The 18311-nt window shown below is 39.9% G+C and overlaps 1 protein-coding gene across 1 annotated transcript in view; it reads left to right on the plus strand.

The window, feature by feature from the left end:
* LOC126203379 (putative fatty acyl-CoA reductase CG5065) overlaps nt 1-18311 on the plus strand; it is a 190116-nt gene that overhangs the window by 137926 nt on the left and 33879 nt on the right. The gene's annotated exons all lie outside the window — the stretch shown is intronic.

Here is an 18311-nt window from a genome sequence, read left to right on the forward strand (position 1 = left end):
AGTTTATTTGTGCCATTAACCACATTTTAAATGCTATAATTATTAGTGTATTGTTACTATTAGACTGTTACTTAGTGTGTGACAAGCAGTGTCAACAATTGCAACACAAATCAGAGTAGACTAGAAGTTATAGAAGCTTTATGACTTTCATTGTTGTTCTTCTCTTCAGTCCAAAGACTGATCTGATGCAGTTCTCCACACAAATTTATACTGTGCAAACCTGCATGCTCTGACCCTCAGAATGCCAGATTTGTTTCTTCTGATGAAATCCTGTGAGCTCCATTTTCAGCTGTTTGGTACTACATTGATTCATGGACTGATTTATTTCCTTTCCCTTGTCTGATCTGAGCTTGTAATCTGTTTGCAATGCCACTGTCATGCAGAAGATGTTAAACCACAGTCTTCCTTTCATACTTACATATAAATTATCACCCACTAGATAAATATTCAGGGAATCACCCACCAGTCACAGTAATAATGGATAATGATGTTATTAATATTAGGGGCATAAGACAGCACAGTCATAACAGACTTACATGGTTGAGTGATATAGTGCTGCAGATGAATTAAATGATAATTATACTACTGGAAGCAATAGAATAGTGAAATAGATCTACGAGAAGTTAAAAAAATGTAATAATTAAAAATAGATATATTCAAACTAAGAACTATGTGTTTACTCATTAGTAATACAAAACATAGCAAAAAAATTACACTGTTATCCCATAAACTTGAGAATGAGATGAGAACTTCAAATTTAATGTATTAGGTGTGTGATACAATCTTTGTTATCACCTAAAGTAATGGGCAAATTCAGCAGCTAAATTACAAACTGCTCTCCCATATACAGACTGGGCTCACTCTTCTAAAATGTGCCACACAAATAGTCATATGTCATAGGCACTGCACATTGGTTGAAGGAGCAATTCATGTGTCTCAGGGCAATGCTCAATCTAGAGGATACTGAGAAGGGATTTACAAGGGCAGTTCAGAAAGTAACCATTGTTCTAGTGTGTCACTAGTATGTGTTTGTGGAATGTGGCCATTGTCACATCTGCATGTTCTCTGACACATTAAGAGTCCAATTGTGAAAGTATGAATCTTGTTCTTTCATGTGGTCACTTGCTGTAACCTCAAGACATGACCACTGTAATAAAACCTCCACAAAATATGAAGTGCAGGCAGTAATAAGAATTCTTTCAGTGCAAAAAATTTCAGCAGCTGACCTGCATTATCGACTGTGTATTGTATATGGTCAGAATATTATGAGTGGAAGTGTTGTGCAGCAGTGGATCCAATTTTTTTTAAAGTGATAGAATAAATATTCATGACATAGAGAGGAGGCTATGGCTATGTTTTTTTGGGATGCCAAGGAAGTTTTGGTGGTTGAATTTATGGAGCATGGTAGGATTATCACTTCAGATGTCTACGGTGAAACTTCAAAGAAAATTAAGCAAGCCATTACAACATACACTTGTATGCTGTAGTTTTGAGATGTAGAATTATTTTTCTATGCAAGCTTTTTATTTACAGCCAAATGGAGGTTACCTTCCAAACTGCCTTGGATTTTACCTTTGTGGCTGGAGTGAGCCACAACACTGCCAGGTTACAGACTACATCAGTCACAATGTGTTGCCATTCATTCACACTCAATTGCTCCACATGAAGTATGATGTTGTGCCTCAATAGTGAGGTAACTGCACATAGGGGTACTTTAAACTCTGCAACAGTAGGTAGCACGCAGACACACTTGGCTGTTGCATCTTCCACTTTGTTTCCCCAAATCCCAACATGTCCTGGTACCCATCAGAATTTCACCATCTGCCTTTGAAGTTGTAAGTTGATAAAGGTATTCTGAATGAAATAGTCTGGTTGCTCTGTTGACTACATGCATTGGGTGATTGGAAACATGCACAGTAATTTCAAGCAAATAAGGAATTTTGAAGCTGAAATACATCTATTACACTCTTGTGTCTTAAATATCATACGTATCTCTGCATCACAAATAGTGACTTTGTTTGGCAAGTGGATCTTGAGAACATGATGAAGAGAACCACAGGAAATCTACCTAAGCTTGTACCATTGTTTAGATTCACTGGTGTATAAGGTAAAATAATTGTGGAGTTCTTGTGAAATCGATTGGTAAATACGATCTGGCCAGTCTTCTTCTGGTACTCCAGTAATTCTACAATAATAACAGAATATACTACCTCCACAGGGGCAACAATAGGGATTAGTATATCTGGTCCACAACAAGTGCCACAATGTCTTGTATTCTGAAGATACCAAAAAGCTTTGTGGCCCATGGGTACAAAAGCAATTCAGAGGGAAGGTGGAATACTGGTAAACATGGGTCAGACAAGAACCTATACACCCAAAAAACCATGAGGAGCTGCCACTGGATGTATAATGTTGGCTCAACTGCCTCAACAAGGTGATTCACTATGGGGCTAGTACTGTAGGTTTCTGTGACTAGCCAAATCCACTCATAGTGAGTGATGTTGATGGCCCCTCAACATATAAGCTTGTTGACTGAAACATCTGGCACTCACACCTCAGAAAGAACCATATAAAAGCCTTGCACAGCAGGCAAAGTCAAAACAATGGAAATTCCAGAGTAGAATAACAACAATACTATGAAAAGCGTAGATTATGGTAAAATGGAAATGAGCGTTTGGCATCATTGGCCATGAGGCCCCTCATGGGGCAGGTCCGGCCACGTTGGTGCAGGTCTTATTACATTCGACGGTACATTAGACGATCTGTGTGCCGGATGGGGATGAAATGATGATTAAGATAACACAACACCCAGTCCCTGAGCAGAGAAAAATCCCCAACCCAGCTGGGAATCGAACCCAGACCCATAGGATGGCACTCCGTCATGCAGACCACTCAGCTATCGGGGCGGACATAGATTATGGTGAGTAGCAATCTATCCATTTCCGTAATATTGTCCTCCACAGCTGGAACAGATATAGTCTAGCCTACCCCTATGTCCTATAACTAAGGTATTTTTTGACACTGAGTGCTTTTTCATCTAGTTTTATCAAAAGGAAAACTCACTTGTGAAAATTATAAAATTATGACAGGTTGGAATGGCAAGTACTCACTTTCAGGAGATGAAGTTTTAGTGCTGCTGAAAGATTCATATAAAAATAGAGAAACTGTCCTGGCTTTTAGAACTGTTAGCTTCATCCTCAGGGAGGAAATAGGGTTACAGAGGCAAGGCAGGTTACTCAGACATCAGTTTGAGAGTAACCCATATGTTGTGGGGATGATGGGAGGCAGCTGGCAGAGAAAGAGTAGGTCAAGGATAGTACACAAGAGTAACAGAAGAATAAAATGAGAAGTAAAGGTGGATTAAGAGAAAGAGAAGAGAGCATTGAAATTAGGAACTAGGGGAAACTGGAGGAAGACGTGAGGGAAAACCAGAGAGGGAGAGATGGGTACGGGAGACAGAGAAGAAAGAGGGAGGGAAAGGTGAAGGTAAAAAAGTAAGAAGTAGTGAGAGAAAATTTTAAGAAAGGGACATTGTGATGTTAACAGAGGTTAAGTAAAGGATGGTAACAGTGGGCAAGGGTGTGTTGGTCAGCAATTTCCCATCCCTGCAGTTCACAGAAACTATTATATCCAAGATATTAGAATATCCAAGACACTAGTATATCCAAGATGGCATCTGAATGAGACACACAACTACTTTCCTCCATAAAAAGTACTTCTCTGTTTAAGAATAAATAGTGGTAAATTTAAATTTGTTTTGTTTTGTATGTTTGCTGTAATGTCTGCTTCAATTGCACTCTTTTAAAAAACAAATTGTGTGACTTGAAGTACTGGCTGTGTTGAAGTATGCCAGAATCTTGCATGACATGAACACTGAAAACCATATTTAAGTTTTCTTAATAGTATACATTTCATTAGATCAAGGCAGCTAATAGCGTCAGTAGATCAATTCTTCCCCTAAAAGTGTAATTAGATGTTTCTAAATTGTATTTGTCAACCCATTTTGTATCCTCTACTAATTAAATAAACACAATCTAGGCCTAAATTTTCAGAGTTACAAAGCATTTAAAAACCTAACCAAACAGTTTTGGTAAAGCAAATTCTCTAAAAACAAAGAAACTACTGATTCATTCTATTATCATTACTGATATATCTCTAAAAAAAAAAAAAAAAAAAAAAAAAAAAAAAAACTTTTAGTGTCAGTTTTACTTATATTTGTAACTTAACACGTGCCACACTGGGACCATTGAATCATTCCATTGAACATTAATCACTACATGCAATAAGACACTTAACCCACTGAGAGACAAGACAATCAATTCTTGTTTCGTAGAATGCATTCAGCCACTGACGAATCCCCAACCTCACTTCATCTGACTGAAACCGATGTCCACACATGTCTTCAGCTTGCCAAAGAAAGATCTGGACTGTAGTGTAGCCTTTGCCCAATAGTTAGTGTGAGCATGGGCATTGTTATGTAACTAGATGATTCCATCTGACAGCATTCCAAAAGCCCAAGAGCAAACAGCAAAACCAACAGTGGAAACATCTCACATCTCAGACACCAAAGAGATCCGAAGCTGTTCACAAGTCCTGGGAAGGTTACGGAGACCTTCTTTTCAACTGCAGGGCCTTCTGCTCATCAAGATTCTTGAGTGTGAAACCACAATCAATGCACAGTGCTATGAAGATAGTCCGCAGAAATTTGCATCATGCCATAAAGTAAAAATGCCCATGAATGCTGTTGCATGATAGTGCCCACCCCCACACTGCCAATTGGATGGAGGTACACTTTGGCAGTTTGGTTGGGAAACACTGCAACATCCTCCATACATCTTTGATCTTGTGATTTTAACATCTTTAGTGACCTGAAGAAAGATATGTGTGGACATGGTGTCATTCAGATGAAGTGCAAGAGTGGGTGTAGTTATGGATCCATTAGCAGGCAACCACGTTCTATGAAACAAGAATTGTGTGTCTCATCTCCCAGTTGGACAAATCTCATAACATGTGTGGTGATTACTTTTGAATGGAACCATTCCATGGTCCTGTTGTGGTGGGTGTTAAAAATCTTGAATAAATCTTGTGTCATTGGCAAACTTGATGATTGCTTTAAAGTTAAACTTACTTCTTCTTTTGACCATGAGTGGGAAATGTGGGAGATGTCAGAGGGTGGTGAAGAGGAGGATTTGTTGCCAGTCTTGTAGAAATATTTTCACTGGGGAGATGTAGTGGGGAGAACATTGGGCAAACAGAAGAGGCTCTCTTGTGGAAATGGAACTGCAGGGTACGCAGTAGGATCATATTTATTGAGGGACAGGAAAGGAAAGTCTTTGCCCTTCAGGCTCAGTTTGGGGAAGCAAGGAATGAATTGATAAGGATCAACAGAGATGGAGGGGAGGGGGGGGGGGGGTGATTGGGAACTGTCTATTGCTAGGAAGACAGGGAAAAAGAGAATGCAATCTGATAGTTTTGCTATCAATGGTAAAAACAGACATCTATTACTGCCAGAGTTAAGTGGAGCAGGAAATAGGCAACACACTTCACCCAACACTTTCAAGACTAAGAATGTACAAAGTGTTAGGAAGAAGAAAATGCTGCTGCTAAGCAGTGGCCATGGGTAAGGTGTAGGCCCCCAGTTACAGAAACGTTTAGGGGCAGTGTACCAGGCCACCGGCATTTTCAAACCAAGTGCAGGGCAAAGTGGTAGAGGACTTAAGAGTCTTTATGTGAGGATTTTACAAAAGGAAACCATGTAGTGTTAGTGAGTGGGGTGAAAAACTGTTTGGACAGGGATGGATCATATGAGATGGATAAGATAGCTTCCCTGACTGGTGCCACCAATGGACACTTTCTTCGGCTGTTCCAGCATCATGACTGGCCATGCCTTAATGGAGCTGTGTGGCCGATTAATGTGGGGTTAGAGAGAGGACTGATGGCAGGCAACTTTGTGGATCTTGCTCTGGTGCTTGTCAGGACTATCAATAGAAGATGTTTTATCAGGCTTGGCCTAGACATAAATGGGACTGGGAAGAAAAGACTGGTACAATGGATTTATGAAAGTATAGCAGGTGGGTCTCAGGCCATTAATGGTCAAATGGCTGTTGTCAAGGTAGGAGAAGTAGCTCTTCTTTTAGGATAAAGCCAGTGAAAAATGTCTGAAACAGTCACTCACAAGATAGATTATAATACATCACATGATACACATACTACATGTTGTAAATAAAAAGAAACAAATGGAAAAAGCAACATGGACCATTTCACTGACTTAACAATCCTTCAGCAAAACATGCAATCAATAAAAAATAAAATACAACAATTTGAAATTGAGTTCCAAACTTTGAACAGCACAGTAGTTTGTGTATATGACATCACCTTAGTACACTAAGCTCATGTCTTGTACACTAAGTAAAGACAAACACTTCAAAATATCAGCTATTGAATTAACATATCTTGATAAATCAAGAAATTAATCCTTTTGTTTGTGCATCAGTCTCCCACTGGTAGTGAGAACACTTTTTCAATAAATTAACTGGAGTTAATAGATAAAATCTCAAGTACAAAATTCAATATCCTTTTGCATGCAGACATAAAACACAAATATCATAAATGAAACTAGTAGCATCCTCATAAATATTCTTCACAGTTTTGGAATGTCCCTGTTGGTCAACACAATAATTGCATCAGCAGTTGACCATGTGGCCACAAATATAGACAGTACTGACATGGAAAAGCGTGATGTAGCTGTAAAACATCTTGGACTATCAGACCATTTCTGCCAAATAATAACAGAAAATTAGGTATGAAAAAATTCCTGAAACTGCAAGCTTACAAAAGATATCTGTCAGAAATCAAAATTTTTCAAAAGAACTACCAAATCTGGGATGAAGTGTATAGAGAAACCAGCGTAAAAGTGGATTCTTTAAATTCTCTACACTATTTAGACTGAATTTTGAAAAGACATTTCCGAAAGTATCAACATCAGTATCAATGTTTCACAGAAACAAATGGAAAACAGCAGCTATTAAGAAGTGCTGCCAAAACCTTAAATATCTCAGTTCCATCAAAAAGAGTTATAATGAGCCAGTCTTTGAATTTATATTATGTACATAAAAAGATTTATAGGCACATGCTGATTGGTGCAAAAAGTCATTTAATGAGAAAATAATATACAACACAGCGAATAAAAGCAAATCAGTCAGGGACAGGGATTTTAAAAAAAAAAAAAAAAAAAAAAAAAAAAAAAAAAAAAAAAAAAAAAAAAAAAAAGAAGGGAAAACAGGGAGACACAAACACAGGCATAATAATATACTGATAAAAGAGAGGGATAAAGTAATGAATGATCCACACCAACGAGCAAACTATGTGAATGAATGCTGTTCAAGTATTGCAGAGAAGTTTCAGAAAAAATTTCCAAAACCAAATATAACACCTGTAAATAATTATACACTAAGTACAATGATGTTGCTACCAACCACACAGCATGGAGGCAGTAATTTTGTACAAAAACTAAAAAATAAAAAGTTAGTAGGCTTAAATGATGTGTACTGAAACAATGGATAGAGAGTATAGAAACATAACAGACATAATAAATTGAAGTCTTCACATCAGGGAAATTTCCAAAGTATTTAAAGCAGGCAAGAGTTATACCTCTCCTAACAAAAAGTAATGGAGAAGACATAGAAAATTACTGGCCGATTTACCTGCTATCACTATTTTCAAAAATAACAGAATCAGTTATTAGGTACTTCAATAAATATAAACCTTTTAATTGATTCACAGTTTGGTTTCGAAGGTGCAGAAGTACAGAATCAGTCGTAGAATTCACAAAAGTGTTACTTTATGATCTTGAGAAAGACAAATGTATCACAGGCATATTTTTATATCTTCCTGAGGCTTTTGATACTGTTGTCCACGACATTCTACTAGAAAAGCTAATATAATGCTGCTGCCAGGCTTTTAGCTAAAATAATGAGAAGTAGTGAGAAAGCTACCATGAAGCGTTGCATTAACAGCCACAGGCCTGTAGCCGCAAGTGTGGCAGCTAATACACACATAAGGGGATTGAGAGATGAGGCTAGTCATGCTCACCAGAAACCTGCACCACACAGCAGTAATGATTGTAGCAGGTGGGGTGATGTCACCACACCAGGGCAAGTCTCTTGTTACGGGCGTTGTGACTAGAGGCACAGATTTAGCAAAACAAATGCTTCTAGGAGTGATATAAATATGTCTAGATTTTGAGGCAGAGGCCATTTCCTCATCATCTGAGTCCAGCAGCAGCACCATCATGCCAAGGGTCATGCCAAGCAGCATGATGGCTGGGCATGGCTAGCAGTAGCATGGGTTCAAGACCAGGCTGTGCCTGCTGCCACTAGTGTGAAGTTCATCAGGGGACTTGATGCCACAGCCCTATCAATGTGCTATCCATGCCTGCTGCCACCAGTACTGAGTTCCTTGTCGGAATTAGTACCTCAGCACCAGACACCCTCTGACTCCTGTCAGAGGGCAGCAAGTTGAAGCCCACCCGCAGCTGTCTCTGTGTGCTATAGCGCTAAATGCAAGCAGAGCCAAGGGCCCACCAAGGCTCTATGCTGCTGTGGGAAGTAGAACGTTGCTGACATTACAGCTGTGGCCTCCAGGGGCCACTGGCCTGCAACCGGCCTTCTTGCAGCATCACAGGCAGCCTATATGGCATCCAGGGTAGAAGCCACCATCGATACATTAGCACTGGCTGAGGAAAATAGAATGAGGCATGTTTGCCTCATTGAGTTGTGGCACATCATGCGTAGAAATTAAATAAAGGCATTCTTTGCTGTTAACAGTGTTTCCATTGGGCCTGCTGGCCTGTCACAACCACCCACTCACTCGCCCCACCACCTGAGTGCAACACCATTCTACAGAGTGATATCAGGGGTGCAGATGTCGCCAGAATCCACAGCAAACATTCCTTCTCCCACAGCACAATGTCCAAGTGACATTGTGCACTATCATTGTTTAGGGTGAGTGAGACATTGTTGCTCTTGTGTGGTGCCAGCCATGAAAATTTATGGGGCATGATTATACAAGGGTTACCTTTGTAAGACCTGAGGTACCAGTGGATATGTTGCAACTCAGTGGTAATGCTAGAGATGAATGGTTGGTGCCTATATGTTGTACTCAGCATAATTTACCTTCACATCCTGCCCCTTGTGCTGAATCTGTAGCAGTGATTTGTTTGACATATAATCATTTTGGGCGCACAGCTAGACAATGTGGAGAGTCCATGTGGCTCATCATAAGGCATAAGAAGTAGGTTGATAATACAAGCAGCTGCAGAGTGTTCTATCTATGTTACTGTTGAGTTACTGTTTTTGTGGTTTTTTTTTAACTCGCTACTCATAAAAATGAGTAGCAATGAGACAATGGTGAAATATGACACACTGGGTGTCACCAAAGATGAGGCTATAGAGTCATTAGTGAATCAGTTAGCTCAATTAAAGGCAGCTGAATAATGGCAGTGAAAGACGAGGAGATAGAATTGTTGAAGTCACAGACTTCAGGAGTGGATCTGGCTGTTGTCAACCTTGTTTCTCCCTTTTCTGGTATGTTGTCTGAGGATGTGTTAGTGTTTGATGAGCATCTCAAGTCAACAGGTGAAATGAGTTGGTCAGATAAACAGTTATAGCAAATTGCTAGGGTGTGTTTAATGGGAGAGCTGAAGTTGTTCATATGGTGTACAGAAGTGTTACACAATGCAGAAACCTTTGACCATCTGAGACAGGGATTGGAGCAGAGATATAGGAAACAAAACAGCACACAGGGTGTCTAAAAGGCTTAATGATATAGCAGAGGACTTTGCACACAGAATTAGTAAGTTGTATGTTCACACTTAATGATAGCTAACACTTGGTTCAAGAATCATGAAAGAAGGTTGTATACATGGAGGAGGCCTGGAGACACTGGAAGGTTTCAGATAGATTATATAATGATAACACAGATATTTAGGAACCAGGTTTTAAATTGCAAGACATTTACAGGGGCAGATGTGAAGTCTGACCGTAATCTATTGGTTATGAGCTGTAGATTAAAACTGAAGAAACTGTAAAAAGTTGGGAATTTAAGGAGATGGGGGAAAGAAATACAGTAGAAGAAGAATGGGTAACATTGAGAGATGAAATAGTGAAGGCAGCAAAGGATCAAGTAGGTAAAAAGATGAGGGCTAGTATAAATCCTTGGGTAACAGAAATATTGAATTTAATTGATGAAAGGAGAAAATATAAAAATGCAGTAAATGAAACAGGCAAAAAGGAATACAAATGTCTCAAAAATGAGATTGACAGGAAGTGCAAAATGGCTAAGCTGGGATGGCTAGAGGACAAATGTAAGGATGTAGAGGCATATATCACTTGGGATAAGATAGGTTACTGCCTACAGGAAAATTAAAGAGACCTTTGGAGGAAAGAGTACCACTTGTATGAATATCAAGAGCTCAGATAGAAACCCAGCTCTAAGCAAAGAAGGGAAAGCACAAAGGTGGAAGGAGTATATAGAGGGTCTATACAAGAATGATGTACTTGAAGACAATATTATGGAAATGGAAGAGGACATAGATGAAGATGAAATGGGAGATACAATACTGTGTGACGAGTTTGACAGAGCACTGAAAGATCTACGTGAAACAGGGCCCCAGGAGGAGACAACATTCCATTAGAACTACTGATAGCCTTGGGAGAGCCAGCCCCAACAAAACACTACCATCTGGTGAGCAAGATGTATCAGGCAGGATGAATACCCTCAGACTTCAAGAAGAATATATTAATTCCAATCCCAAAGAAAGTAGGTGTTGACAGATGTGAAAATTACCGAACTATCAGTTTAAAAAGTAACAGCTGCAAAATACTAACACAAATACTTTACAGATGAATGGAAAAACTGGTAGAAGCTGACCTCAGGGAAGATCAGTTTGGATTCTATAGAAATGTTCGAACACGTGAGGCAACACTGACTCTACAACTTACATTAGAAGATAGATTAAGGAAAGGAAAACCTACATTTCTAGCATTTGAAGGCTTAGAGAAAGCTTTTGACAATGTTGACTGGAATACTCTCTTCCAAATTCTGAAGGTGGCAGGGGTCAAATACAGGGAGCAAAAGGGTAGTTATAATTTGTACAGAAACCACATGGCAGTTATAAGAGTTGAGGGGTATGAAAGGGAAGCAGTGGTTGGGAAGGAAGTGAGACAGGGTTGTGGCCTATCCCCAATGTTATTCAATCTTTAAATTGAGCAAGCAGTAAAGGAAACAAAAGAAAAATTTGAAGTAGGAATCAAAATCCATGGAGAAGAAATAAAATCTTTGAGGCTTGCCAATGACATTGTAATTCTGTCAGAGACAGCAAAGGAGCAGTTGAATGGAATGGACAGTGTCTTGAAAGGAGGATATAAGATGAACATCAACAAAAGCAAAATGAGGATAATGGAATGTAGTCGAATTAAGCTGGGTGATGCTGAGGGAATTAAATTAGGAAATGAGACATTCACAGTTGTAGATGAGTTTTGCTCTTTGGGGAGCAAATAACTGATGATGGTTGAAGTAGAGAGGATATAAAATGTAGACTGGCTATGGCATGGAAAGCATTTCTGAAGAAGAGAGATTTGTTATCATTGAGTATAGATTTACATGTCAGGAAGTCTTTTCTGAAAGTATTTGTATGGAGTGTAGCCATGTATGCAAGTGAAATATGGACAACAAATAGTTTAGACAAGAAGAGAATAGAAGCTTTCAAAATGTAGTGCTACAGAAGAATGCTGAAGATTAGATGGGTAGATCACATAACTGATGAGGAGGTACTGAATAGAATTGGTGAGAAGAGAAATTTGTGGCACAGCTTGACCAGAAGAAGGGCTTGGTTGGTAGGACATGTTCTGAGGCATCAAGGGATCACCAGTTTAGTATTGGAGGACAGTGTGGAGGGTAAAAATCGTAGAGGGAGACCAAGAGATGAATACACTAAGCAGATTCAGAAGGATGTAGGTTGCAGTAGGTACTGGGAGATGAAGCAGCTTGCACAGGATAGAGTAGCATGGAGAGCTGCATCAAACCAGTCTCTGGACTGATGACCACAACAAAAACAACAACATGTTCACACTTATGAATTGTCTCAGAGTGAGGAGGTGAGCAAAATGGTATGGCAGGAGGCTGAGCAACTAGAGGTTTAGCACCAGAAATGTTGAGGAGGGTGTGCAGTGGGATTCCCAAAGATCTACATGCATGGGTTAGATTAGCATTGGAGTATGAGGAAATCAGTAGGTCAACAGGGGTAAGGGATCAGACACAATTGAGGGCTTATGCAAAGACAATACTACCAGCCACAAAGGAATGATGGGGACAGCGTGGGTTACCAACAGTTCAGTGAGCTCAGGCTACCAACAATTCATTGAGACAGAAGTAGGGGGTAGTGGAGGTCATTGATAGGGATATAGCAGTAATGGAAAAGGTGGTTTGTACAGTAGGAAATATACATTAAACTTAGAGCTGCCTACAGGAGTACCCAGTGAAAAGAATTTCAGTGAAAACAAATGGATAAGTGGAATATGCCATAATTGGTACAATAAATGGTAGGGAGTATAAAGAGTTGTTGGACACAGGAGTGCATGTGTCAGCAGTCTCAAGAGAGTTGGTAGGTAGGAAGCTTTGGAACCCAACATGCTACAAGTTGTGTATGAGCACTGGGGTCAGTAATAATGAATTTCTCATTTCAGATAATCTAATTTAGGCAATGTATGGAAATGGTGCTACATGTAAGAGAGGACTACAGCATGATCCTAGCATTAGGCTTTTTGCATCAACGTCATGCCACAATCGACTTTTGATGATGTGTAGTGGAGTTTAGCGGGATAACATTCCAGTTAGGGGAAGCTGTTGTCAATGTTAATCTGTCATGAGGAGCATCTAATGTACAACACAATCCAGTTAAACTGTGAGAAATGACATTAAGGCTTAATTCACATGACTCTCTGTCAAGTGGCATGGAAAGTCACTACAGGTGAATGTGGAGCCTGACGTAAAAGTTAGATACTGTGTGTTGTTTGGTGAAACATAGAATTATATGCATACAAGAGAGGAATGGAGGCAAGACAGCACCTGTCAATGTAGACAACTTTCTTGCTTAGGAAGTTAAGTCACTGAAAGTAACATTGTTGGTCACAATAGAGATTCCAGATGTGAAAGATTGCCCTTTTTTTTTTTCACCGCTAACATAGCACAGGATTCAGACAGGGAACAAAGACCAGTGTGTTGGAGGCTATACAGAGTAACATGATCACTGCAACAGTTGGGATAACAGACAAAAGTAGTAGCTCATGGGGGGGGGGGGGGGTTGTAGGAATTGTAATCATGGTGAAGAAGACTATGGATGGCTTGAAACAGTATCACTTTTGTTACAATTACTGTGATTTGAACAGTATGACTATGACATATGCCTACCCAATTGCAAATAGTGCAGAAACAGTAGATAATGTAGGGTAATGCCAGTACTTAACAATAAACTGGAAGAGTCATTACCATCACTTAGAAGTTGCTCCACAGGGTAGACTGAAAATGGGATTTTCAACACCTTTGGGGCACTATCAATATAGAAGGATGTATTTTGGGTTAAAGAAACACACCGGCAACATTCCAAAAGTTACTGGATGGGGTGCTTAAAGTATTAAAGCCATGCCAGTGTATGGTGTATATCAGTGACATAATAGTCCTTTCAAAGAAAATCCAGGAGCATAGGCAAAGACTGAGGGAAGTGTTCAAGAGGTTACAAGCAGCTCATTCAGTGCTCAAGTACTGGAAAATATCATTTTGAGCTGAAAGAAGTCAATTATTTAGGCTATATCATTAATAAGGATGGTGTGAGGGCTGAGCCTAGATTAATACAAGCAGTGCAAGATTTTCTGGTACCAGGAACAACCAAGGATTTGCAATCTTTTCTGGGTCTCACAAATCATTATAGAAAGATTGTGAGGGGATTTGCAGATATAGCGCAACCACTTTTCAGTAATTGAAAAAGTATATTAAGTTTGTGTGGTCGAAGAAAATGCCAAGAAGTGCTAGTCAAATTGAAATAGAAGTTAATGTTAAGTCTGGTTTTTTGTGTTTCTAGACTTTCAGAAGGAATTCATATTACCACTTGATGTGTCAAATCATGATCTTAGGCATGTTTTAAGTCAGGAAATCTACAGCCAGGAGCATCCTGTCACTTTTGCATTGAGGTAGCTGAATGGAGTGGAAAGGAATTACTCTACAATGGAGACAGAGAGAGAGAGTTAGCTTAGTGTACAGAGTTAACAAACTTCTGGTGTTACCTGCATGGTAGGAAGTTGAAAGATGCTGCTTTGAAGTGGTTACTATGTTCAAAGGACTCAGCCAGTAGAATGATGAGGTGGACATTAAAACTTGATGCATTTGAATATGAAGTAATCCACAAACCAGGGAACAAATGAAGAAATGCACTTGGGATGAGCAGGTAGATACTGATAGCACAAGCTCTAAGTCAGCACCTTGAGGAATGGTAGGCTGCACAGTGTGGTGACAAGGAATGTAAATGATATGGCAAGCAGCAGCATGTCAATATGTGTGAAGGAATGTTGTGTAGAGAGACTAAGTTCGGAACGAGGGTGGTTGTGTCACAGGAAGAAGTACTACACGAAATGCATGATGATTTGTTGTAGAGCCATGGAGGATGCAGGTCAATGAGTCAAAGAGTGGCAGAAAAATACTGGTTGAAGGGAAGGAAGAATTATGTTGATCAGTATGTTAGAAATTGTGTAGAGTGTGCACAGCAAGCAGATTTGAATTGAAGGCAGGTACTGTCGGAGAAGTCGTCAGAGGTGATGGAACAATTTAGTTTCATTGGAGTGGTCATGTTAGTACAGTTGAACACCAATGTAACCTGCTTGACTGCAGCTCTGGTCATGGTCCATATGACAGCACAAGCACGAGCACCGATATAATGATTTTGTGCAGACCATAATGTACCATTTTCATCATTACATAGAGATGTTGCTGATGCTGGACCAACTGGCTGTCGTAGTTGCTCAGTCATTGGTGAGTAGGTGCATACTGAAGTTTGGAATGCTGGGGACAGTAATTATGGACCAGAAGACAAACTTAATGTCAGACCTGTGAAAGGGTTTTGTTTGTTATCAAGAGTCAAAAAATTAAGAATGAGTTAACTTCATCCTCAGGCTAATAGAAAGATAAGTTCATCGGACAGTTGGAAAGATGCTTGGTTATTATGCGAATGCACACCATTCAGATTAGGCCACACATTTATCCTCTGTAGTGAGTTTATCTAACTCCAAGGTAAACATTAGAACAGGGTTCTCACAATTTGAAGGGGTGTATAGGAAAAAGATACTATCATCATTCTACATGACAGGACAGAAAGGAGGCAGGAATGGTGAGTTCGTGAGGGAAGCATGGAGAAAGATTCAGTGAGTGAATACAAAGTCACTGGAGAAGCAAGAAGACAAAGTGAAGCTGGTGAGAAAGTTACAACAGTACATAGTAGCATAATGGGTGGTGTTATCAAGTCCATATACTTTGAAGGAGAAAACAAAGAAGCCTGTAACACAGTACCAGGGCCAATACCATGTGATTGTGACCACTTCACCAGTAAATGTAAGTTGCAGTTGTCAATAAGTATAACATTTGTGCATGTTGGGCATCTACAACTATTCAAGGTTGTACCAGAAGTGATTCCATAAGAGATGGGAATGAGAGTGAGGAAAGAGATAGAGAAGAAGAAATGAAGGAATAAACAACAGGAGGAGGAGGTCTAGATACCTTATGCTTGATATGTACTGAGGCCAAGGAAATAGTCAATATGTATTGTGCTTTTGTATTTTTAGGTATTTTTTTTCTCTCATGTATAGTATGGGTTGTTAATGTTATTTTAGTTAAGATTGTATGTTTTGTCAGGATAGGATTTATCTGTAGTGTACAGAGATGTGCTGTCAGAGACAGCAGCCTTCTGGGAGAGGGTAGGTGACAATGGTCCCTGCCCTCATGTTTCCGCATGGAGAAGGGCCAGATGAGAAGAATGATAGTTTTGGCAGTACTATACCTCTTTGCTAGAGGCAGAGTGAGGGCGCTGCAAGACCGTCACCTGGATAGTGGAGTTGTATTTTCCAGACAACAAGGCACAGTGTTATCCAGTCACAGATGGTCAATGAGTTTAGTGTTTAATGTTTGGGAGTTATGGAATGAGGTAAGGAGACTTGAAAAGCTGTTTTCAGGGGTGCAACAGTTAGCAAATAATAACAGGCTGCTTAGAGATTTTTCCAAGAAACACAGGAAGCTATTCACAGCACATGTATGATTAGAAGTTAAAAGAGCAGATGCAAGTGGTAATCGGCACATCGCATGAACCCAGTAAGGTAAAAGAGAGATGGACAGATGTGTGTGTGTGTGTGGGGGGGGGGGGGTGTAGAATTTTGAAGATCATATTTGGGACAGCAGATGCAAGTGATGGGAAAAAATTTAATGAAATTGCGGAAGCCATGAAGGGGTTAGTGGAGGCAAATAGACCAACAATGTAGTGGCATTACATGCAGACCATGAGTCTGGAGAGTGGTGTGTTGAACAACACATGTACATTTCAGAAACTTACCAGGGAAGTTGTGGATTATGCCATAACATCACCTAGTGCTCTGAACTGAGATTTGGAAACTGTACAAGCACTGATCCAGCTACTGGTTGTGAGGATAATGCTGACAACATTATTGTAATCTCTATGGGTAGTATTTGGGATGCAACAGTAAATCTGACAAGCTTGCTGGAGGAAGGCCATCAGGCACTTCACTGACACTTATGTCTGGTCTTGCTGTTACTGGAGCAGTATTTGAGGGGGTTGAGGGTGGTACAAGGGGAATTATCATGAGAATTACAGATAGTAGCAGAACTAGGTAGCCAGAAATTGTTATCCTACAACCATAGTGCAACTGCGGAAGTGACAATGTATAATGGATGTTTATACATAAAAATAAGGATACCGGAAGGGAGCAAGCATGAATTATTGAAATGTTACATGGTGCACACCCATGCAGCAAAATTAGCAACAGTGGGAAAGTTTGTGCAAGTGAAAGAATAGGGGGTGTTGCTAGCGTCAGAAGGTGGGGATCGTAACGTGGTAATCACCGAGGGTGAGCACCAGCAGTGCCAGAGCAGGATGGTCACCCATGCCCATTGTGTGAAGTTGCAATGGGTGGAAATGCATGTATCATGCAGTTGTTCAGATGTGGAGATGATGGACCTCCATGTCAGAAAGAGGTGATAGAATCAAAATCATATTTTCAGAAAATGGGATTCATTGGATATATTCAGTATACGACAACATGGTAGTGTTATTAATTGCTGTGAGCAGGCAAAACACATGACAACATGACACTTAAAGTTAGAAGGTAGCGGGTTGTTGATCAGTGGGACTAAATGTGGTGTTAAAGGATATATGTTTCATTTACGAGCCCTTACAATGGCAGTTACTCTCCTGAGTGTAACACAGCCACAGCTGTACTAGCCAGACAAACCTCTGGAGTTGTTCAGACAGAACCTTATCTTCCTTAATAACACTTTTAAAGGCAGTGTGGACCATCATTGAGTCAGAGGATAGCTACATAAGCGGGGCAAATCACGAAGAAAAGTTGTTGCAGCATGTAAGGCAACATAGGTATGGCAGACGTCAAGTAACCATGACCTTGAGTATCCCAATTCTTAGTGGCATAGTGATTTTGATTTTGCTTGGCTTAGCCTTTACATAGCTGAGACAATGAGTCTTTCAAAGACCTTATCCAATTCAAGTTCCTGTGCACCAAATTCCTCAAGCGAGGGCTGGAGAATATATAGTTAGGTTCAGGATTAATATGGCAACTATGTTGTAAATAGGAATAACTGGTCTAATAATAATTGTATTTATCTATAGATTAAGGGGGAAGTAATTTTAGCAGGAAACATGATTGAAATAAGATCCAATGGGCCAAGTCTTCTTTGTGGAGGAGATCAGTGTAATGCTGCTACACAGCTTTTAGCTAAAATAATGAGAAGTATTGATAAGGCCACTATGGAGTCTTAAATTAACAGCCACAGGCTTGTAACCACAAGTGTGATGATATTTGGGTCAGAATAACATACATGTAAGGTGATTGTGAAACAAGGCTAGCTGCACTCATCGGAACATTGCACCGCACAGCTGTAATCACTGTAGCAGGTGGGTCAATGCCACCACACAAGTGCAAGTCCCTTGTTTCCCTTTTTATAGGCAAAGTGACTAGAGGCCAGGT

Source organism: Schistocerca nitens, chromosome 9 (genome assembly GCF_023898315.1).
Source record: "Schistocerca nitens isolate TAMUIC-IGC-003100 chromosome 9, iqSchNite1.1, whole genome shotgun sequence".
In the NCBI taxonomy this organism is placed as follows: domain Eukaryota; kingdom Metazoa; phylum Arthropoda; class Insecta; order Orthoptera; family Acrididae; genus Schistocerca; species Schistocerca nitens.